Source organism: Periplaneta americana, chromosome 1 (assembly GCF_040183065.1).
Source record: "Periplaneta americana isolate PAMFEO1 chromosome 1, P.americana_PAMFEO1_priV1, whole genome shotgun sequence".
NCBI lineage: Eukaryota > Metazoa > Arthropoda > Insecta > Blattodea > Blattidae > Periplaneta > Periplaneta americana.
In genome coordinates, this window is record NC_091117.1 from 102,298,933 (window position 1) to 102,323,779 (window position 24,847).

The 24,847-nt window shown below is 34.7% G+C and overlaps 1 protein-coding gene across 1 annotated transcript in view; it reads left to right on the forward strand.

Annotated features, from left to right (window-relative positions):
- The window catches only part of Vps50 (vacuolar protein sorting 50), a 167,168-nt gene extending 142,983 nt beyond the window's left edge, over positions 1-24,185 (forward strand). Inside the window, exon 19 of the transcript XR_011331986.1 lies at positions 23,734-24,185. The gene's annotated coding sequence lies outside the window, so the exon portion shown is untranslated. The remainder of the gene's footprint in view (positions 1-23,733) is intronic.
- The last annotated feature ends 662 nt before the right edge of the window (positions 24,186-24,847 follow it).

Sequence of the window (24,847 nt, forward strand, 5' to 3'; positions counted from 1 at the left end):
TATGCGGAAATGTTTTGTCAAATCAGTCGATGGTGCCGAATAAACTAAAAAGACATTTAGAACTGCAGTTTCCAACGTCATACTTTCTACCATGAAAATAGTGAACTCTAAACAAAACAACAGACTGCTGCATCTTGAAGATGATTTACATGTTGGTCTGTCAACCATAAGGCCACGTATAGGGAAATTTATGCAACCCACCAAGCACAAACTTCACATTAATTTAAATAGATGACTTTCCAAAAATGATATAAAAATCTTTTATCGGACAACCAGAATAGACAGGGTAAGATTTTTGACATATACCTTTGTTTTCTTTTCTAATGTCACTCAAGTTGTTGTTTTTTTTTTTATTTTATTTTATTTTAGATAGCGTGCTAATATTGACCTATTTACACCACTGGATGTCCGACACTACATAGAAATTCTTATTAGTGCTCTTTTCTGACGGAACGCTTTGGAACGGCATTCCGATACCTTTTTGTTATATTTTTCATCATGGAACCGAAATATGTGTGAATAACTATGTTTTTAATATTATCTTTCTTTGAATTCTGCTTAGACCTCGAAAGTCTTAGTTGGACGAAAAGGAGATTAAAAACAACAAAATTCCCGTGCAGTGAACAGTAATAACCTACCGTCCGCCTGTTTCTCAAAAATACTAGTTTAGTAGTTCACCAGTTACTAGTTACCAGAGTATATTTCATCAGCTCTAGTAGATTCTGTTTCTCAAACTATTTTACCAGTCTATTAACTTGTGACAATTTTTCACTAGTCACATGATCTATTTCACTAGTCAACTGATTGAGTTCATTTGTTTATAGCCATTGTATTTGTATTCCTGGTGTTGTGGAAGAGAAGGCCTGATGGCCTTAACTACACCAGAATAAATAAATAAATAAATAAATAAATAAATAAATTGGTAGGTATTGTTATTTGAGTTTAGAAGGCTAAGTTGTTTGTGTTTTGGTTCTTACTTCTCTCTTTTCTTGAAATTCCATCAATTGAAAGCAAATTAACTATACTCAATATGATTAATGAATCAAAGGATATATTATTTGGTGCTTTTTCAAGCATAGTAACAAAAAATGATAAAGTAAACGAATGGACAAAAAAATTTGTAATATGTGAGGCTATGGAACTGATACCTCAGAACAAAGATTATGCATACGTTAGGGACACTTACTGGCCCAACATTAAGAAAGCAACTTTGACGAGTACAAATTCAAGTTCACAGTATCATAATATGAACACATTATGTAGCTACTGGGTCTACTGGCGACATGAATGCTACTTATGACTTGAAAAATTCGCTAATTTTTTTTTTTTTTTTTTTTTTTTTCAGTTTTACGTTTGATCTATTTGTAAATTAGTGTCGTTTTGTATTTAATTTGTAGGCTAAAGTTGACAATGTCAGAAGAACTGGCAGTGGAGGAAGAAAGCCAGCAAAAATTACTGCAGTTGATGAATTGGTATCAGATTATTAGGAAAAAAATTCTGCATGTGTTGCTGGTCTAGGGCAGAAAAACCAGATGGCATTGGAAAATAATCAACATCCCGATTTGTAGAACAATTTGTATTTGAAGCTTTGCTGATAATGCATGACTTCTATTTGTTTGTCTTGTTATGGCAGGTCCCACTATATTGAACAACTCTCCAAGCTTTTCAGCACTTTATTTAAACCATTCATTATATTTAAACAATGCTCCCGTAAAGGAATAATAATTGTTCTTTCTCGATATAGTTTTAGCTCTTCTCACAACAACTTCTTTACTACTTCAATCGGAATCACTAAACCACATATTAAAAAAATTACTACAATATTTTGTTTTGATTATCTGAGAAAGATTGCCACTGGTAACTGATAATATAGAAATCACCAGTCTTTAGAGTCTTGTAGGAATATTCCTGTGGAATACTAGTATAATCAACTAGATTAGCATTTTGAGAAACAGAATCTCTTAGGAACTGGTGAAATCGACCAATATTACTAGTCTGTGAACTGGTAACTACTACTTTACCCTTGTAGTTTCTAGAAACACAGACTTGTAAAACAAACTATTATTACTACTGTACAGACTAGTATTACTAGTCCGTGAGTTTTGAGAAACAGGCCCCAGGTAGTGTTGAGGTTGGCCTTCCCTTTTGTATAGCAATAATCTGTTCTTGTAAACTGAGTTTCCTAAATTGTCCAAAATATAATATGTTTTCGCTTCCATCCATTGTTGAATAATTGCACAAATTAATAATTACAAGGAAATTCACAACTTCGCGCACACTACAGCATCACACGTGTTGGAAGAGACTAGCTATTAACATATAACCAGAACCGTTTTACAGAAGTGGGAATGGAAATCTGTTAGGAAAGCGAGAACATTGCACTCACGTGATAAGTGTTGCCACATGTGGTTATTACGTGTATTTGTAATTTTAATTAATATTTCTAAAATTAATTATATTTGAATTTCTATTCAGTATCACATGCTTTTGAAGAATGTCAGTTCTTGTAAAGTCGTACTACCATTATTGTTAAAATATAGTTTAAGCATTTAAGGTTTTAGTGAGCTGCTAGTGGCTGATTAATTTTTTATGTTAAAAATAATGTAGTTCGTAGTACTTTCAATTTCAAATATATTTGTACAAAACTGACAACTTGGCTGTCGCCCAATCTAGTAGACGACGAATGAAAGTGAATTTCAGGAGGCAGAAGATCTGCGATATTAACATAGAACTACTTCCTCTTTGTTTTATGTAAACCTGACTTTAACTTTCAAATATCCTCGAAAGTTTCAAACCTATATAAAGTGCAATGAATAATATTTGATTTATAATTTAAAACTGTTTTTATTATGCCTCCTATGTGTCTGGTTGGATGCAACATCTCTAGATGGCATCGGTAGCGAGCTTGCTGCACTACCAGTCAGTTTCTGTCTGCTACATTATTTCCCGCCCATGCACAGAATCAGAGGAAGATCTCCTCTATATCAGTTCATTTACTTGCTTTAAAACTTTCCTTCTTTCTCTGGCCGCTATGTGTGTTAACTGCAGTAAAGGAGGAAAGAATTGACTTTCCTCCTCACAAACAATCTCGCATTCTTCTTACAGTTTCCGCACAGCACATGAGCACACGTAATTTAAAACTCGATTAACCGAGGTTTTCTGATAGCTGTGAACTTAAAAATGATCGAATCTTCCTCGAATTTCAAGGCACATATTTTATTTGGTATTTACTTTCAACAGAAAAAATGTGAGGAAGACGTTCCTCTCTTCCCTTCCCCAAGGAAATGCAACTGAAATTAACATTTATTAGTTTGACAATCTAAACATCAATTAGGTACTCTATTCCTTTTAAATCTTGTCTGTTGCAGCAGAAAAAAAAGTAATTTTTTTTTTTGTAATTTTATACTGTAGTTTTCAAATAGATTATAACATTGTTGATACTTTCTTTCATTCACTCTAATACTTACAAGGGATGTTTGAACTCGCTCAGAAAGGTACAACCGTCAAACTTCGTTAACTAATACAGCTCCCATATGTAAGTGAACACACAAAAAATTACCTGCCGATACCCAATGCAAAGGTCTGAAATTACTATGTGAATGTGATACAGCTGCTAAAATAATAATTGGCCGTGAGTGGCTTATCAGCTGACTGTAGGTGAGCTGCCACTGCATCGCAGGGTGCAAATAAACACGACCGCATGTTAGTTTGTAGCAGTGAGTGCTATCAGTGGGACATAAGAATGTACTCTCAAACATCGTTCAATCCTGTCAATGTTTTCTTATGTGCGACAAATTATTTTCGCAAGTGTAATTGTGCTGCAAGTGAAATCACTATACAAAGAGACAAATGGCAGAATATATTATAAAATTTATAGAAGATCATCCATTTGGGGCGAATTACACTGTTGACGAGACTTTAGAGATGACTAATGAAGAATCTCCAGATGAAGAAAGTGGCATTGATACCTCATCTTCAGAATTTAATACCCACAACCAGAACCCCCATTCCTCATCTGTAGAATTTGAGCCTAACAGATCTGATAGTGATTCGGATTATTATCATACTTCATCACCAATTTTTTTTTTCATTTTTTTTTTATTTTTTTTTTATTTATTTTATTCCATAGATCTTACATGAGCAATGAAGCTTTAAGATGTGGAACAAGTCAACATTTTACAATATTACAATTACAGTTTTTACAAATTTTTATAGTTTTACAATTTAGTAATTTTCTACAATTTTTACAATTGTGTGCAATTTTTTACATTTTTTTACATTTTTTTTTTTTTTTTTTTACATTTTGGCGAGATGTAGTGAGATGAGATGAGGTCCGAGGATTCGCCAAAATATTACTCGGCATTTGCCATTTGGTGGGGGAAACCTCGGAAAAACCCAACCAGGTAATCAAATCAAAGGGGTTGATGCCAAGGACTCGCCATAGACCATCCGGCTTCAGTCCCACAGCTGGGGAAAACCTCGGAAGAAACCAAAGACCAAAGGGGGATCCAACCCAAGCCCGAATGCAGCTCCGGATCAGCAGCCCAGCGAGTCTGCCGACTGAGCTACATCGATGGCTCTACTAAAAGTATACAATACATAGCCAATCAGATTATTAAATTTACAAACGCAAACAATCATTCATAAGTTGAGCTATATGTATAATACAAAACAAGTTAATTAAATTTAAGGCATAAACAATTCAACCAGTTGTGATATACAGAAATTGATAATACATATCATGCAAACTACTTCAAATTACAAACACAAACAATTTATCAGTAGAGCTATATAGATTACTATTCAATTTAAAGCATATACAATTCATCGGCCAAAACTATACAAATATATACAATACAAAGTAGCATACTTTCATTAAGCTATACAAATTTGTGCAATTAATATCAAATAGATTAATTCAATTTATAATCATAAACAATTCATCAGTTGAGCTATACATATTACCATTCAATTTACAATAGATCTATATACAATTCATCAGTAGAGCTACACAGACTAGTCATCATTTTAAGAACATATACAATTCATCAGCCAAACTATACAAACATATACAATCAAATTAGTTCAATTTACAAACTTATTTTCGTTAAGCTATACAATTCATATGAAGTAGATTAATTCAATTTATAAGCTTAAACAATTCATCAGTTGACCTATACAGTATACTATTCAATTTACAGTACATACAATTCATCAGTTATGCTAAACAAAAAAATATAATACATAGTAAACAGATTAAGTCAATATAAAAACATATTTTAGTTGAGCTATATAAAATTGTACATGTCATTTAAGTAGAATAATTCAATTCACAAGCATAAACAATTCATCAATTGTATAGAAGGTATGAGTATGTAGAAATTTGGTTAATTCTTTTCTGAACCTTTTCTCGTTGTTCTTCAAATCTTTAAGATAATTAGGCAGTGCATTGAAGACTGTTATACATGAATAGCGAACTCCATTTTTAAAACAGCTTAGACTAACAGAGGGTAGATGAAGGTCTGATTTATGTCTTGTATTAAAATGATGAATGTCTTGATTAGTACTGAATTTATCTTGGTTCTTAATATACAGCAGCATTAGGGAAAGAATGTATTCACAAGGTAAAGTCAAGATTTCTAAGTTTCGGAAAATATTTTTGCATGAGGTCCTTTTATGCACACCGGCCATTATTCTTATAGCTTTCTTTTGTAAAACAAAAATGTGTTTAGCTTCAGACGAGTTACCCCAGAATATTAATCCATATTTCATTACAGAGTGAAAATATGCAAAGTATGACATTTTAAGTAAGTTTATATCACCAATAGTAGATAAGGATCTTAATGCATAACAGGCAGAGCTCAATTTACGAGTAATACATTCTATATGCGTTTTCCAGTTCAAGTGATTATCCAATTCTAAACCAAGAAACTTTGTGCTTATAGATTCTTTGAGATGAGTTCCATTTAATCGAATACTGTAGGAAACCTGAGCACTATTGTGTGTACTAAATTTGACTGCACTGGTTTTATCAACATTAAGTGCTAGTTTATTTGCATGGAACCATTCATTCATTAGATTCAGCACTGTATTAGAAGTGTTTATAAAATGATCGTATTGTTTGCTTGAAATAATTACACTTGTATCATCTGCAAATAAAATTACATGGGATGAATTGTTTATGGTCAAGGCTAAATCATTAATATAAACTAGAAACAACAATGGACCTAAAATTGACCCCTGCGGAACACCATGTTTAATATTTCTAAATTCTGAATAAGTAACTTTATGACTATTTGGTACATTTATTTCTACTTTTTGTTTTCTATTTGATAATCATCATCGTCAAGTTATGCACCAAGTTCACAGAAACAAGCAGCAAAGAGTGTAAGTGCCGATTGTAAGACAAAAGCAGTAAAATATTAGCTGAATGAAAGTGGTAAAAAGAAGTATTCGTTAGCAAGTTCGGAAAAGGTTTTCAGGCAGTTACGTCGGAACAGCAACTGTATCTTTGGAAATTACAATATAGAGGATGTAAAACCACATTCCGTACAGTTCAAAAAGGTCATGTATGAAGCACTATTGTCAAGATTTGTGCATGGCAGACAAAATAAATAAACTGTATCTGATGCTGATTTAAACGTGTGGTCGGTAGACATTTCAAGAACAATATTATCAGAGGGTACATTTAAGACTTCGAGATCCAGGATTTATGATTTAAAAAAATGCTACAAGATCAAAAGCAGAAAAATCACGAAATTCGTCTCCTGTTGGCATGCAAAGGATGAGACAGAAATACAGACATCGGTAGATGACTTTCTAAATGCAACAAAACATAAACTTATTCATCATTCACCCTCTGCTATATATAATGCAGATTAGAGTGGCTTTGAAAAGGAAATGAGCATCAAACGCACATTGTCTTTTGTTGATGAATAGCATTCCAATAGCAGGGTCCAGTCTATTGCAGCTGTTACTCACTCCTACACGATTATGTGTACCATAAGTATGGATGGAGTTCTCTTTCCGAAACTTTTTATTGTATTGCAAGAACCGGCAGGAACTTTCGGCCCTATAGTTTCCAAAAAAATGTTTAAGACTGAAAACATTATTGTTAAGGCTTAAAAAAAAAAAAACGGGGGGAAAAAGGAACTAAAGGAGTGGTACGAAGAACTTTCTTTCCATTTACAGGTGATAAGTTCGCCTTGATTTTGGATTTGTGGACAGCATAGAATGATACAGCGTGTCTAGAAAGTATTCTTCTTGGTAAAATAATTGAACTAGTTCAGATTCATCCGGAACGATGGGAATAGTTCAGCCTCTGAATAAGTTCTTTTTCCGTAATTGGAAATCATTCTATCGCTGCTTGTCTGAACTAAAATCGTCAAACGAAAGTGTAAAATTTGAACTGTTCCACAGGGATAATATGTTGAAATTAAAATCTTTCCTGCATTGTCAGTTTTGTGCACTAAATTTCGCAACATGATAAAATATTCATGCTACACACTATACATTATAAAGACCATCAGAATTCCTGACACCAACAGTTTTGCCTTGACAATATAAATACAAATTGTGAACAAAATAATTGTGATATAAGTGCGCTAGTTCGGTGTGCATGTGTAAAATGCATTTGTGTTTTATTCACTCAATTGAGCATTGCCACTTATGTTACACATTTATAGAGTAAAATAAGTACTCACTAATCACTGTGTCTTGAATAAGTAACAGACATTCATACTTTGGATTATGTTTTGTAAAAGAAATTGAAGACAAGCTGAATCACACTGCATGCAGTGATAGGACAGATTCCGCACTGCCCCATGCTCTAGCAATGAGCGGGTTGCAGAAAGAACACCTCAGGAGGGATATTGAACAATGCATTCCACCCAACATTCCCAATAAGTTTTAAGAGTTTATTAATTTGTATCGGCAGGTAATTTTTTGTGTGTTCACTTACATATGGGAGCTGTACCAGTTAACGAAGTTTGAGAACTGCATGTTCCTGAGCGAGTTCAACATCACTTGTTAGAAAAATAGCATTGCTTTGCTTACTTTCAGTTTGCTTGTTGGAAAAACCCCATAACATCCTAACTAATTTATTTTTTGGGAGACTTTACATATTTTATAAAAGGCAACTAATAGTGAATAAACCTAACATTTAGCAATTAATATCACTTGTTAAATACATTTTCACAATTAAAATAAAATTAATTAAACTAAATAATTTTTATTGATTTCACTAAAGTTTTGTTTTTGTCACTTGTTGGGTTTTAAAAATAAACGATTCTAGTGATAAAGGCCTTTTTGTAATATAACAGTTTAAGATAATTATTATGATTTAAACATAATTTATGTGGTAAATGACTAATCATCAAAGAGTTGGGCAGCATGGCTGAATAGACTTTTTGTACGTCAGAACATTAATAAACTTATTTTTTCAATCTTCGCTTCCACTATCATTACTATCTTTGTTGGTTGTAGGCCATGTGTACAGTTCTGTGTATAAACCTTTCATTTCATTCGGTATGTACTGCAAAATCTTCTTAAGGTCTCCATTTTTTTAACGTTAATTGGTATAACCCATCTGAAGAATCATTGCAGATGGCAGGTATAGTAAGCTTAGACATAAACATGCGATCGATACTACATTACGTCACCCTGTTCTGACGTACTATGCACAGTGCTGCAGTAAAGAAATGCCTCAGTTCAGTTTGTTCAGTCTGCTAGTCAGTATCGGAAGTGTGTGTACACAAGAGCAAATGGAAACTCCTTTGAGACACTCGTCACGCGAAAGCTTACACTTGCAAAGCAGAAAGATTATATACAATGTGCTAAAATTTTGTAAAGAAGAGAAAAAGAAAAGTCTTATCATTCCATTAACGAACGCTGTGAAAAGAACAGCAACAGCGGTGGGGAAGAGTGAAAGAACATTACATATTATACTGTAGCTAAGGAGGGTGAGGAAGCAAAGTGCATTGGAGGACAATTTTCAAACTTCTGGTAAAAACCGCCCACATCCAAGGAAATTGTACTTGATGATTTTGCAAAATGTGTCATCCGCAGAACTTTTTTGGAGTTTTATGAGAAGAGAAAAGAAATTCCGACCCTATGCAAGCTTCTGAAATCTGTTAAGGAAAAGACATAGTTTAATGGCGGAAAAGATACATTCCGGAGGCAGCTGAAATCATGGGATACAAATTTAAGAAATGCAAAAAACATGCGACATGTTTTAATGGAGTGGTCGAACATTGTTGCATGTCGTGCAGCATACCTGAGAATGCTAAAACAAAACGAAAAGGGGCCAAAGAAGCCAATTGTTTATACAATGAAACATGGGTCCATACTCATTATACTGTAAAAAAGTGTTGGCAGCGTAATGAAGTGCAAGGTGTGCATGTAAACCAAAGTGTTGGGTAAAGGGCTATTGTTGTTCATGCTGGTGGTGAAATGGGATTCATCGAAGGGGCCTAGTTGATATATGATTCCAAATCTCAATCTGCATATTATCATGATGAAATGAACGCATTGTTGTGTTAGATAATGCATCTTATCACACAGTACAAGAAAATAAAGTACCAACAATGGCCTGTAGAAAAGCGGACATAATTTCATGGTTAAAGAATTAAATCTCACTGCAGACTCAGAAGTAACCAAACGAGAATTGATATAAACAGACAAAACAAGCCGCAAGCTGTATACACAGTGGACAGGATTTTAAGAGAACATGGGCCATGGGTTTACTGTCCTCCGACTACCACCCTATCACTGTGACCTAAACCCAATAGAACTTGTTTGGAATTTGGTGAAACAAAACATAGAATCTAAAAATGCTGGTTCCATTTCCCTGCCAGTTTTGAAACAAATGACCGCACAATCAATAAGCGAAATCAGCAAAGAAGACTGGATAAAATGCTGTCACTCTGTTAAACATATCGAGGACGAATATTGGTGTTGTGACGCTTTAATGGAAGAGGAAGTTGAAAGGATAGTAATAAACATAGGCATTGTGAGTAGTGATGAAGAGTGTGATGAAGATGAGATGGATTATGATAGGCCAGGTAGGGGCACAGATACAGCAGACAAAGGCAGTTCAACTGATAGTGCAGATGAAATTGAGACCTCTGCCTCGGACATACAGCTACTTCTGGAATAAGGTACGTGTATATACCATACATATGACAGAAAAAGTAAATTAAATTATGGTATTGGTAATTGTATTTGATTATGTTCATAACAGCTGTTGATGTTTTTATTGTCATACTGTACCAACATTTCTTCACCTGACTCGCCAAGCATCGAGACTGAGCGGATCACATTCACGACACACGAGCGTCCTCACCTGAAAACTTCAATGTTTCGTCAGATGGGTTATAGCCTCGAATTATAAACTATTTTTGTTGGCAATTCAAATGGTAAATTTTTATCACAAACTGAACAAAGAAAGAGTAAATTAAAAGTTCTTGTAGGTTTTTACGTATTTTACATGTATTACGTTAATTACGCATTATTTACACGTATTTTACTGTAATCTAAATAACCTTTTTTACGCGTAAAGTCCCAACCCTGGGTACAAGAATCTGTCAAATTTGACTTGTAATAAAATCTCTTCAGTTGAAAAGGACTTGTCTGCTTCATGATTTGCGTCAAGAAAACAGGTATGTCCGGCTGATTCTTGTTCCGAGATTTTCCTGCTATCTGGACGATAAGTCAGTATTCTTTTCCTACAGTATACTGTATATTCAATACCAACTTTAACTACAGCTTTGGTCTCCAAGATCAGATGCCTGTAGGAAAGTATAACACATTACAGAATATTAATGTTTGGAAATATTTATGTAACATATGCATTGATCAATTACTCAATGGGAACTCACCTGAGAATGAAGCAAATTTCTTAGATTTATTTTCAAATGAGAAATAAATGAAGTTTAAGCATGACAAAGAAATCTGTTGTATTTTCGGGACAGAAAACATTCAAGTACAATAGTACATAATTTAAAAAAAAATCTATGTACGAAAAAGAATATTGTAACCTCATAAAATACTCACTAATTTTCTAAATTATCGTGTAAAAAAACAGTTTCAAATTAATACACATTCAATTTTTGCAGAACGTTATTTTTATCTCCTGTAAAATTTTAATTTCTGGACTTGACCAGCTTTTGCACAGAGGTCTTCAATTGTTCATTTCAGATACCGTAACATTTAAGTGGTAACATTTACAAAAATAATCTTTAATAGATATTATTAAGGTCAAAGCTAATAAACCAATGAATTAATGGTAAATTAGAATGGAATTTCATCAGCTGCAATTGAGGCATTCTCTGGAACAAGTACTTAACTACAAAATCTTGGATTTGAGATACATTTTTGATCTGGTATAACAGCATTGCATGGAAAGACATTCTGTGGAGTATCAGATAGCCTTCCTGACTGTGAAACGAGTGGGCCTGGGTTCAAATCCTGGTTGGGGCAAGTTACGTGGTTGGGTTTTTTTCCGAGGTTTTCCTCAACCACTTGAAGCAGAATTGCTGGGTAACTTTCGGCGTTGGATCTCGGATTCATTTTGCCTTCATTAGCATCATCTCATTAATCATCTTCAGTAGTTACAGATTGACCAGGAGGACATGGTGGATGTAGTTCCAGGATTCACCTGCAGGTTGCATCTGTCTGCAGGAGCTGCACATATCCCAGAGAAGTTGCAGGGGCTTCAATCAGCAGACTGCAGTAGACAGGAGGAGTGTAGCTCCCTCAGATAGATGGTGCCTTGGTGAGTCGTGGAATTGATGGTGACATGTCTCTCTGGCTAAGGATACTGCAGATTCATGCATGTGAATTACGAACAGATGCCATCGACCTGAGGAGGCTGCAGAGGAGCATCACAGGGAGGCAGAGAAGCGTTTCTGTTCACGCAGACTCTGTCAGACCTGGATGCTGTGGCTGAATCGATAAGATGGCACCAGAAAGTGAATCACGTGCTTGATGAGCGATCCTAAGAACTTCAAAATAATCCCAATAAAGAAGGTTGCACAAGCAGTACTTGCCTATGGGCCCTCCTCTGAAGGAAAAAAAAAATCTTACTAAAGGGTGCCGTGTTTAATGGTGGTAAATAATATTTTGTTAGGGAGGAAGATATGTTATTAAGGTTTTAATATATGCTGGGAACAGAAAAATAACGTAACATACTTTAAGTTATTATTTCAAGGAATGCCTAGTGTCATGCTTTGAACTAACATTGTGGAAAGAATGCTGGTTTGAGTCTTCATGATGAAAGAAATTTTGTCATGAAATCTCGGCCAATGTATGGTACTGGTGCCCATCCAGCATCGTGGTGAATGTGCGGAACTACATTGAGTACCGAAATCCGATTTTGCAAGCCGGCTATAACAGCTGGGGGCGATGATTGTGCCAAGCCTAGCTTGCCCCTGTACTTGTTGGATTGTCTTTCACCATGTAGACGTGAGGCCAGCAGTTGCTAATGGGCTTGGCCCTCCACGGCTGTTGTGCAATGGATTTGTATTGTTTTGTCTTCCAATTAGGAATATCACTCTCATAATTTGTCAGTTGAATATAAAACATATTATGTTATTGTCTGTAGCAGTGTTTCACCTCTTTGATTATCCCCAGCAAATTGAAATCAGACTTAGTTTCTGAGAGTTGGAAACTCTCTCTTTTTTTTTTTTTTTTTTTTTTTTTTTTTTTTTTTTTTTTTTTTTTTTTTCGTAATTGGACATTGCTTGTAGCATCTCTAGAATTTATACGATTTTTAATTAAATTAGTTATTGATAAAATAAATGAATGCGAAATAAAACATTTTATTGAACACAAGAGTAATTGGGCATTTAATTATGTTATAAATTGAATTTTGGATCTGAGCACGAGCTTCTGCTCTTCCGGGCTGCAATGCCTAATGTAGCACAAGTGTAAAGTATTAAATAAATAAATAAATAAACAATAAAAGCCTAAAAAAACTTACTCCAGATTATAACATTTGTAAATCGTTCATGTACTTACGTAAATTTTTTTAATTTTCGTTACATTGGCTCTGTATCCATTGGATTTGTATACTGCTATGAATAGATGAATGCAGTGATGCAAAGAATCCATTGTTGTAGGATATCAGTAGAGAGCAGAATTTTAGGCCCTAAAAAGTGGCATTTTAAGTGCCTAAAATAGGCTCTTAAACTCCTTTATTTAAGCTCTATAAAATAAAAAATAGACTTTTTTTGTTAAAGAATGTCACTAATATAAGATTCAAGATTTATTTAATGCAGAATTCTAGGATTGAAAGAAACTGCCACACATTTCACATTTTACAAGGGTAGGCTATACATGCATACATAAAATGAAGACATTCTATCTTTATGTTAGTGTGTTTCATTCATCAATCACATTTCCGTAGTTTGCTTCACAGTAGATGATCAGCACTTTTTCTAAATTATCCACAAAGAAGTTATAGTGTTAGTCACTTAGAATTAATTTTTAAGCCAAAAAAGAGCATTCTACATCGACTGAAGAAACGGGGCAATAGTTTACATTTGGAACGAGACGAACTGTTAATTCAATTTCAGCTTCATTATCCTTTCCCATCAAAATGTTAGCGGCAGTGAATAAAGTCTTCAGTTCTGTGTTTTTCTGCAACACCTTATTCACTTGTTTTTCACCTTTTCTCCAGCAGTTGCAGGTACTTCACAAAGCTTCTGTTTTGTTTTGTTTTGTTGAGTAGCTCAAGTTGTCATAAAGAAATTTTCCATTACTTTCGAGACCAGTAATCAAGTTTGCAATGAATGTAAAATGGGATTTGACATATACCAAATCATTATGAACACTAGAGTCATCCACAATTTTCTTGGCTTTGGATAACAAACTGCATTATCCTTAAAGTTGCTACAAGTTCTTTGATTTCTTGAAAGTGTTCACCATAGTAGTCAAGCGGTCAGCCAAGTTCCCCAGCGAGTGAGGACAGGTTCTGGAGGAAGAGAAACATCTGAATGTTCTGCCGAAAAGCCTACACTCTTAATGGAGCTTTCACGAAGACTTTCTTAACACAAGAGATCAGTTTGTTTATTTTCGAAAATTCTACTCTGATTTTCTCTGCTACTTGGTGTAGTCCATGTGCCAAGCAGGTCACATGTACAAGTGAAGGGAAAAACAGATATAAACGAGAGCTTTCGTTTGTTACCAAAATCAGGGCGCTAGCATATTAGAGTTGCAAGATAAAGGCTTACTGCCCGGAAATTTTCGCACACATCCAAAATGGTAGCCAATCGCCATAGGCCTCCATCAAGTTCATGCTCGCATCATAGTAGCATCGCCATCTGCTATTCTTATATGCCTTCTCACTTTGACCTAAAGTCCGTACATTGAAATAGTGCAAAGTTTCTCCACTACTCACCTCAGAGCACTACATTGATGTCCTTCGCAGCTCAACTTGACGTTGACAGTATGGAGGCAGGTTACACTCACAATATTTTCAGACTTGTTGGTTTTGAGTTCAGAAATTTAACATACTTAAAAAAACGTTCTGTTGTTTCTGAAGCAGTAATTTTCAGAAATATGGAAATTGCAAATTTACACACGAACATGCTAAAATTTTTCATGTGACTATTGTCCAAAGAGGCAGGGCATTTGAGTAAAGACTACTATCGAAGCACAGTAAAAGTAAGTTTAGATAGTGTTTCACAAGTCACCAACTTTGCAGCCTCGCACAAAAATTTGAAAATTGTTCTTAGTAATCACACAAACATTTCAGATGGACAATGTATCTTATCAAAAATATCTCTTTTGTAGATTAGGTAGATCATAAGTGAACTGCATTTTGCTTGCAAGCCAGCTGACAAGTCTACATTCGATTGCCTTCTGTATTTGCTGTACTACGAAACCCCCAATGTAAGTCAGAAACGCCAACTGCATTGTCACAAATCTAAGGCGTGAAAATTTAAATTTTGTATAGAGTTATAATAAGTTAAAGTATGTCGCTAACCTTTGGTCAATGAATTTATTTAAAGTTTATTGATAAACAACTTTACTTAAATGGAGGTTGGTGAAGTTTGCTTAATATAGACATCACACTTTCTGGAATCGAAGTCTCAACTTTCTGTAGATTAGTTCCTGACGAAAGCATCACTATAGGAATTCTCTTATTATTTCTCGGTAGTTAATCCAGTTTTTAATATTCTGTTCGTGCTAAATATTACTGCTCTACAGTCTAACATGTCATTACTCCCAGATATCTGTCTCAGCTTACTGAAGAAATGCTCTATAGGATCACTATTAAGTGCTTGTGTGAGAACGAAATGGAAGCCAGATGAAAGCAGATACTTCGTTCACTGGACAGTGGAGGAAGATGTCAGGAGAACAGCTTCATAGGTGTTTTTTCTTAAAAATTCCATTCCCTGCTTATTGCATTTCTAATTTCTGCAAGGTATGATGAAAAATCATTTTCTAACCATTCCCAGCCACCAGCATAGCTCTGTCGGCTAAGGCGCTTGCCTGCCGATCTGGAGTTGCACTTAGGTGCGGGTTCGATTCCCATGTGGACTGATTACCTGGGTGGGTTTTTTCCGAGGTTTTCCCCAATCGTCAGGCAAATGTGGCGAATCTTCGGCCTCATCTCGCAAAATATCATCTCACTATCACCAATTCCATCAACGCTAAATAACCTCTTAGTTGATACAGCGTCGTTAAATAACCAAGTAAATAAACTAACCATTCCAGTCTCTCGTCACTTATATTGAAAAAGTGCATTTTCTCTGGCATTAAGTGCTGCAAAGAAGTGCTTCTCACATCATGGATTTAGAACCACTTCTTCATAATTTTCAGAAAAGTGATAGTGGCACCACAGCTTTGAAAACCCTGCGCTTTGAAGTGGCTGCTGTTCTCTGTCAAACATTGCAGAGCAGTTATTACCTCAGAAGAAAATATATCTTTAGCCCTTTTCACATTCATCTTTTCGAAATTGGTTGGTGCTACATGTTTTCTACTGGAAAGGAACTGGTTTAACTATTTCTTTCGACTGCATTTTATGTAAGTTTTTAATGTGACTGCCGCCAATTTCTTTCTTTCCATCATACATTATCTTTTGTAAAATAGCTGTTCTTGTATTTTTCAAAATGTGGCACTGGTCGAAAGCTAAGAAGAGAGGCTGTTATGGATTATTTGGGTCACTAATTCTAATATTTATTGTCTTTCTGTTGGATAGTCTCATCATGTTCACATTTGTTTTATGATTATCTGTAACTAGTCTTAAAATCATAAAACCAATAGACCAGTGACGTAGCCAGACTAATTATTTTGGATGGGCCAGATATGCAGGGTAAGTTTTATATCATTGCCTTAATGAAGGACGAACATATACTAATATCCATTTTTGGAGACTGGCTGCTTCCAATAATGAATTTGCAAGAGCAAGAATATTGTCTAAACATACCAAATAAAATAATATGTCAAATTTTTCTAGCTGATGTAACAATTCAGTAGCCTCCACGGCTTCTTCTTTTTATCCCTGCCAGACAATTTTTTAGGCCCAACCCAACACAGTTACATTGGCTCTTGAAGAAATGAACGCATTTTTGATTTCTTACCTTAATGCTATCGACTGTAACTATTGCTTTGGATCCATGGTTTAGTTTTAATGTTGAGTATTTTCTATAAAAACTAAAAAATTCGCATATTTTTGGGTGGGCCTGGGCCCACCTGGCCCACACGCTGGCTACACCACTGCAATAGACTCGAGCTGTTTTATCACTGATAGTGTGAGACTGTCGTTTCATAGATGAAGATTTCAGTTAGCAAACGGACTAAGAAATGCTGCCTGTCAATGGGGAATAGAAGAAAAAAATATTGTATTAGAAGTAACTTGATCAATTCAGTTTCACAGGTGTTGAAAACGGAAATTAAAACAGAGATCAATGTTCATTATTCAAGCCTGCTTCACAGGGAGCTTTTACCTGAAAGTCAGATTTGCAGAGATCAATTATGCCTGTTTATAGCACTTATAACATAACCGAAGGACCACTGATATTACACAGAAATGCTAAGTTTGTACATTGTTGTTAACAAAACCATTGACATTCAGGAGAAATGTTAGTTGGTTTCAGTACTTTCAGTAGAACTGCGCAGTGTTGGCATTAGCTGAGCATGTTTTTGAAACTCTAAAGGAATATCAGCGTTAAAAAAAATCACAGATATGACACTAAGCATTACTATGATTATGTCTGGGTAACATGGTTGCTTACAAGCTTAGGTTAAAACTAAATTTAATTACATCATATTTGTCCATTGCTATGCGCATAAAGTGAACCTGGTTTTAATTAAATCAAAAGAGTACAAGATGTTTGCCAATGTTGGTGGTCTGTTCCCATAGCTTACAAGCTTACACACTGGATAAAACCACACCTCGCAGTTGACGTAGCATATTCATCTGTGGTTTCATAATTTGTGGAGGGGAGGATGTGAAAGTAGGAAAGTGGTACTTACAATGCTTACTCCTGTTGTTACCTTACTTTTCCGAAAACACTCATCATTTCCAGAAATAAATTATTTTGAAATTTTTTGCCTGAAGCTATTGTCCATAATTTGTTATTAGCTTAAGTGTTTATCACTGCCAACTAGTATTTCTATGCAAATGCTAATTTCTGAAATATGTATGATTATAAAATATCTTATTATGGTATACTTTTTTATAAGTCATTCGTTTATATGTGAGACAAAAAAAAATTAATGTAAAATGTACAGTCTGGTTACTTTTAACTTTCTGTTCCAGAATCTTGAATTTTACCCTTTTTGACTGCAGTTGGCCTGAAAGGTTTAAATGTAACATCTTTCAGTATGCGTTGTCGTATTAAACTACATTTATTAAATAAATTATTAATATAGACTCAACTTTTCGTAGATTTTCCATTGCTTTTATCCCCTAATTTTATCTGATGAATTATTGAATGATGTGATGGTTTTAACTTATGCTGATGACTCAACACAGTTTTGTGGCACTATTGCTTTGGAAAACAATATGTACAGTAGAAACAAGAGATCAAGGCACAAACCTGACTGGGTTGCAGGAATGCACTTCAGAGATGCCAACGTAGTTTTTGTTTCAGAAAGTAACCTTTGATATTTATTTTAGGGAAAAAATGTAACAATTTTACTTGACTCACTAGTGTAAATTTTCTCTCCATTATTGTGATATATGGCATTGTTTTATAAAACGTAATATTGTATTGTTATGATCTTTTTTTCAGTACGGGTAATATTCATTTTATTGTTAATAATAGGTTTGTTTCAGCAAGCAATTCAGAATGCATTACGAACTGATACCGAACATCTTTCGACGCATGTGCTAGTTGAGTACATTCTAAGAACTAGTTCGAGATTTGACATTGTTGGAACGTTTCTTGAACTGTTCTTTTACGACCTTCAGAGTTTCTTCTCATATTAAAATTATATTAATTCGTCATAATATATATCACTATCACCTTCCAAATCACTCATGATCGACTATTTTTTAATTTTAACCTGACCAGTCTCGAAGCATTTTAACCTCAACCTCAGATTAAACCATGTGCACATGCGTCAGCAGTTCAGAATTCCCAGTTCCTGCTCTAATCGAGAACAAATTTCACTCATTCCGAACGAGTTCCAAAGCACTTTGGAACAGGGAACTGGAAGTTCAAAATTGGTTTAGAATCAGTTCAAGTCTTGTTGGAAAGCATATGAGATACTGCGCATGAGCAGGTAGTTCAGAATCGATTCTGAACCGTGGTGGAACAAACCTATGAATGTCAGTATGTATTGCCACAGTCTAGTATATATAGTCACGAAGCTGAGTTATGAGGGTGCTAGGAACAATAGACTGTGCCTGTACTATTTCACATTGTCTGTAATGAGGCGATATTAGCGATCCTAGTGATTAGCAACTATCTATGGATGCATATTTACTATGTATTGAGTTTCGCGACTGTATATATTAGACTGTGGCATTACCTTTGTGGAACAAGTGGAGAATTCAGACAGTATAACAACGTTGACTACGCTCGCCACTTATCACTGGGATGTACTGAGCCATGTCAAACAAAAGAGAATCGAAATGTTGCTAGTAAAATGCATGACTATATTTTTTAAGAATCACTGAACCAGTCAAGTGCAAGATTTACGGAGTATAACAAGGAATTTGTAATTAAAAAAATAAATAAATAAATAAATAAATTTCAAAAAACAAAAATGCACGTTTTCGAAGATATAACACGTTATCACAGCAAAATGAAGAAAAAATATTTTGTGGCCAAGAGAATATCATAGAATTCCACTAATCTGAGAAACGAAAATATTGGTAATTTGCTAGGAGACGTCATTGCAGGGTTAAATAAGGTATCTGCTCACATTATATACGGGAGAGAAAATGTACTTAAATCATTGAAATATTTTCCTCAGCCTCACGTCACTTAACCCTTCGTTAGGCGCATGGAGTACAGGCACAATCTAGTATATACAGTCATGAAGCTTGAGTTGTGAGGGTGCTAGGAACAATAGACTGTGCCAATACTTTTCGCATTATCTGTAATGAGGCGATATTAGCGATCCTAGTGGTTAGCAACTATCTATGGATGCATATTTACTACATATTGAGCTTCGTGACTGTATATACTAGACTGTGGTACAGGTGTATCCCCTCATTTTTACACACGAAAATGACAATTTCAAATATGGAAGTAGAACAAATCTCTTATAGACAGTTTGGCGGGAAGCTACTTCAAAAATAGCCTACAACATCTGGAAGAAATTAAAAATAGGTAATAGATAATACAATGATATCAAATTTCATCATAGAAAATGAAAGAATGAACATAAACTGCATCTCAAAATTAGCTCTAAAATACAAACCTACAGGCAAGAGAGATTTGGGCTGATCAAGACAAAGGTGGCAAGATCAAGAACACCCTCAAGAGCTGCAAAGAAACAGGTCTTATAAGACCTAAACCGAACCAAGGTAATGAAAAAGAAGAGGAAGAAGTTGATTATGACTATCTATAGAGTTTCAAATAACAGTACTTCAGTGTTCAGTCTGAGTTTATTCACATACTGAGATTAGACATTAATATTATTGAACAATATAATGAATATCGTAACAATAACACTAATTTTATGTACCAGTTGCAATGTAGAACACGAAAATAAACTAAAAATAATATATAGACATCAGTTGAGCTTCAAGAGAACTTAATAATTTGAATTAAAGCAGTGGGATACAGCTGTACCCTACATGTCTAATAAAGGGTTAAATATCCCCGCAACTAACCTACTTTGTCACATACTTCGGCCTCATGTCACTTAGCTATCCCCTCATTTATATTGTTACTTACTTACTTACAAGTAGCTTTTAAGGAACCTGCAGGTTCATTTCTGCCCTCACGTAAGCCCGCCATCGGTTCCTATCCTATGCAAGATCAACCTCCCTCATTTATGTTATATTAATATTATATCAGGGGATAATGGACTTGTATCATTTTTGCGCAAAGCACTTATCACTAATATATCTCCTCACCAAACCCTACCTAACCTTGACACTGATAGTGGGCCTACTTGTCACTAATGTATGAATACCGTCATCAAACTCTATCTAACCTTAACACTAACAGTGCGTCTAATTGATACTAATATATCTCACCAAACCCTACCTAACCTTGTAACAAACAGTGGTGCTATCTCTCAGTAATATTAAGAATTACTGAGGAGAGAGAAAAACCGATGCCACAGGTAAATATCATGTTCATCATGTTTGTATACTTAGTTTCAATTGGCTCTCATCGTAACAGCACAGTTGAAAGCTTCTGTAGGCCTACCTAATTATCCACTTTAACGACCTTTGTTATCAAAATCATCATGCGATACAGAAAATTTTCGACAAGTTTTATCTATCTTTTCTCGTGTTTGCTTTTTTATATTTTTCATATAGAAATTTCTCCTTCTTCAGAAATAATATTTAGGCCACAAATGACCTGTTCCAAGGCTAAAACTGATTGTTCTACCTTCTACGAGGTCGACCCAAAACTCTCTGTCCTGTAGGTCTATAAAAAGTGCTTGCTGAGGATATTTGTCAATGACATCCTAAGCAAATGTTCTTTCCATTGCCTGATAGACCTATACATCTTCCACGATGTTGAATTCTCCCTGTTTCTTCCTCTTGTCGACATTTCTCTGTCTGTCACGTTTTTCACTTCACACAATGCTCTCATAAAGATAATTTGGGCTGTTTCTAATCTTTGCTTATCTTGTGCTCTTAATATCCATGTTTTATTGGCGTCCTTGAGAGCTGGTTTTGACAGTATATTATATATTCTTTGTTATACATCCTTCCTCATACTTGCTCCAGAATTATTTTTAATACAACCATTAGTCTATTCTTGATTTATAATGTTCTGATCTATGTCCACATTCGTTTCTATTGATATTTTACATCCCAAATAACTTTATTATATATGGCTACCTTTACCCTGACTTATTTTCGTCCTGACTTGTTTTACTGTTGGATATTTTCATATTATATGTTTCCTTTCATTACTATAATATATTTAAATAAGTTATTTCCCACTATAGGTCAGCCTCTTTTTCTGCTAGTAGAATCTGATTGTCTGCGAAAATATAGTCTTAATTCCATACAAGGTGACTCTGCATATCAACAACAAACAAAATCATGTCACACCCCGACCACAGATTGGTTCCTTTGTTCCCATTTCCTGTATTTGGGTTATGTTGTGAGTGGTGACGCAGCTTCATGCCATCTTATTATGCCTCATTTCCAACAACATCCCTCCTCGTCCTGCCTACAAATTATATTCTTTCTTCACACAGTTAGTAATTAATTTTTCAACTGCTTCATATACTATATTTTATAGACTATAGTAGTCTATAGTGGACTTTACGTTGTCAGCAAACAGCTGGATACATTAAGAAGAAGATTGATTGATTGATTGATTGATTGATTGATTGATTGATTGATTGATTGATTGATTGATTGATTGATTGATTGATTGATTGATTGATTGATTGATTGATTGATATACTGTATTGTCTTTTCGTATTTAGGAAAAACCAGTTTCCTATTAAGTCTCCGAAAATGTAGAAGAGGTTGTGTTTTCAGACTGGGAACTAATTAGCTTAGCATTCTAGGCGCCATAAAGAGGTTTTTTGTCCTGCAGCCAATTAGACACGTGCATTTTTTTACATGTAGAATCACCTTGTATGAAATGAAGATTAATGTTGGAGTAGAAATTGTAAGATTGTAATTCTTTGCTATTAAGGCTTATAAGCTTCCCACAGTATATGGGAATACTTAACTGGAGGTCTAGGGCATATAAAAGATTTGATTTCGGTTGTGTTATTTACACATAAGAACTTGGACAATAATAACAAGTAGAATTGTTTCTTGAAATTACGCAATATGATTCATGACTGTTCTTTAGGCAGAAACAAATTGGTGTCTCTGATATGCAAATTCCCACATGTAAAATTACGAAGTAGTTTTTATTAGGATAATTAGATAACAAACAGGTTAGAAATGTTATAGTGATGCATGTCATGCATGATACAGAGTGGAAGAGCAGTGCACCTATAAACTCAAAACTGCTACTAGTTACAATGGCACTAGTGCCCTGCAGTGTGGAGGCTATGAGGCTGTTATTGTGGTCTGTTTTTGTGCAAACAGAGCATTACGTGTTTGTCAAATGTTTGCCATTCAGTTGTCTGCAGAGCATGTGTATGAATGTGGAGATCTTTGGGTACTGGTACTAACTCACCTCAGCTATGTTACCATACTCCTTGAATTGTAAAACATTATCAATATCTGCTGAAGAGTTGTTTCATGATAAGATTCTTTAATTGTGATGTTTAATAATAAAATAACATTTCTTCACATGGCAATAAAATAATATAAGGATCTGTCCTTGCTTCGCCATGCTCATATAATATGAGGTGAGTATTTCTTCTTCGTCTGTATGTTCTTTCATAAACTGAAACTCGGTATTTCAATTGTTCCATTTCTCAAAAATATTAAGTGTTGAATAAAATGTCACTTATCATTACAGAATGATACTGTACACTATCTGATTTCAAAACAGAAAAAGGAAACTAATTCCTACGGGCATTAGAAAGTGGAAGTGATTGTTTAAACAATATTGTACAGAAAAGTAGCAGGATGTCCTGCCATTGTATGGTATAACTGAACATTGAAATATCATAACAATTCTATTAGAATGAATTTGAACATTCTATGCAAGTGTGGAATTCAGTTTCACAGGCTATTAGAAAATATTAAGGATATGTAAACAGAGTAATCATCATTTAGTCATTCGCAATAATCTAAAGTCGCCAGAATATTATATTACGAAAAAGCAGGTGATATGTACGATATTGAGAAAATTGATTTGTGTTGATTTCCTGTTTTGTTATTACGTCAAGTTAATCAGTTATATATTTATTTTTTTGTTCAAGCATTCTTAATATGTCAAGGATTTTTTAAGTTAGAACTTGTCAGAGAATGACTTTTTATGTCAGTAAGAGGAGCATGGTCACAGATATGGTTGTCACAAAGAGTTGTTATTGTTTCTTTCAACAGCTCGAAAAGTTCGTGGTGATGACATTGGTAATCAATCACACTCTTGTTTTGACCGCAATAATTATTTTTATGATGCCTATTTAGTGCGAAGGTCATAAAATTCTCATTATTTATGTTTTTAGCTACCCTACAGTATCTCCTTCATGGAAGAAACTTGTTGGTAGGCAACAAAAGTGCTAACTGTTGCCACTAACAACATTAGACAAAACCGAGGTTGCCAAGACTGTGAGTTCGATCATAATACGATGTTTCTCCAGCGTCGTCACTGTTGAATGTGCTGCTACGTTATGTCAATTGTCAACATTTTTGTGAAATCTCTATTCATATTTACTGAACATGGAATTCAGTGTCTGTAAATATTTGTGGTAATCTTCATGTCTAATTTGTCATTATAAAAATAGTTTTGTATAATTATTATTTGAGTTACTCCCTTCATATACAGGTTGCCTGCATACATGTGAATAAGGACTTGGTTCACAGTGCGAACTGAAACTACATCTGTATGTAAATATGGTGTTGTCCATTGTTTGTACATATGTGAGAGACAATTAAAGCCTAGTTGTTACTACACAAAGCTATAAGGGCGGTCGTTTGTGTTTGATCTGTCCCAGTTTCCCTCTGAAATGCATTTCTGAAGAAGATGCTTTGTGCATGTCTGTCTCAGTTTTGCATAAATTGACAGGCCAATTCAAAAAGACAACAACTCAAAAAAATAATTTTTCGAGTTAAACATACCATGAGAATGGCAGAAAATTACTCTTCCTGGTTCGATACAGCAACAACTCTTATCGTTGCATATACGCAGCATAAAAGGAGTAAACTTCCTAGATTGAAAGCATTCACGAATCTCACTTCTCTATGCGAGAATTGTAGTAAATGGAACATTCTCCAAGCCTAACTTTATCCTTATATCTAAGAATCCTCACTTGCTCCTCGTCAGTACGAATGATGTATTCTTAATAGATGAAAGTAGACACATCTCATGAAATCTCCGATAGCTACTGTCACAAAGTCTTACAGACAGCTTGGAATGACCAGTACAAAATATGTCAACCAAGTTGTGAATCACACTGTTTTAATTATTGTAGATACCAAGATACTTTTGAATTATTTTATCATGCATCCATACTTTACTACGAATGGATTTCTTTTTTTTTTTTTTCTAAATGCCACGACTTTGATTTACACATTGAAATTTCTGTGCTATATAATTCTTCCAGGAGTAGAAACTCATGC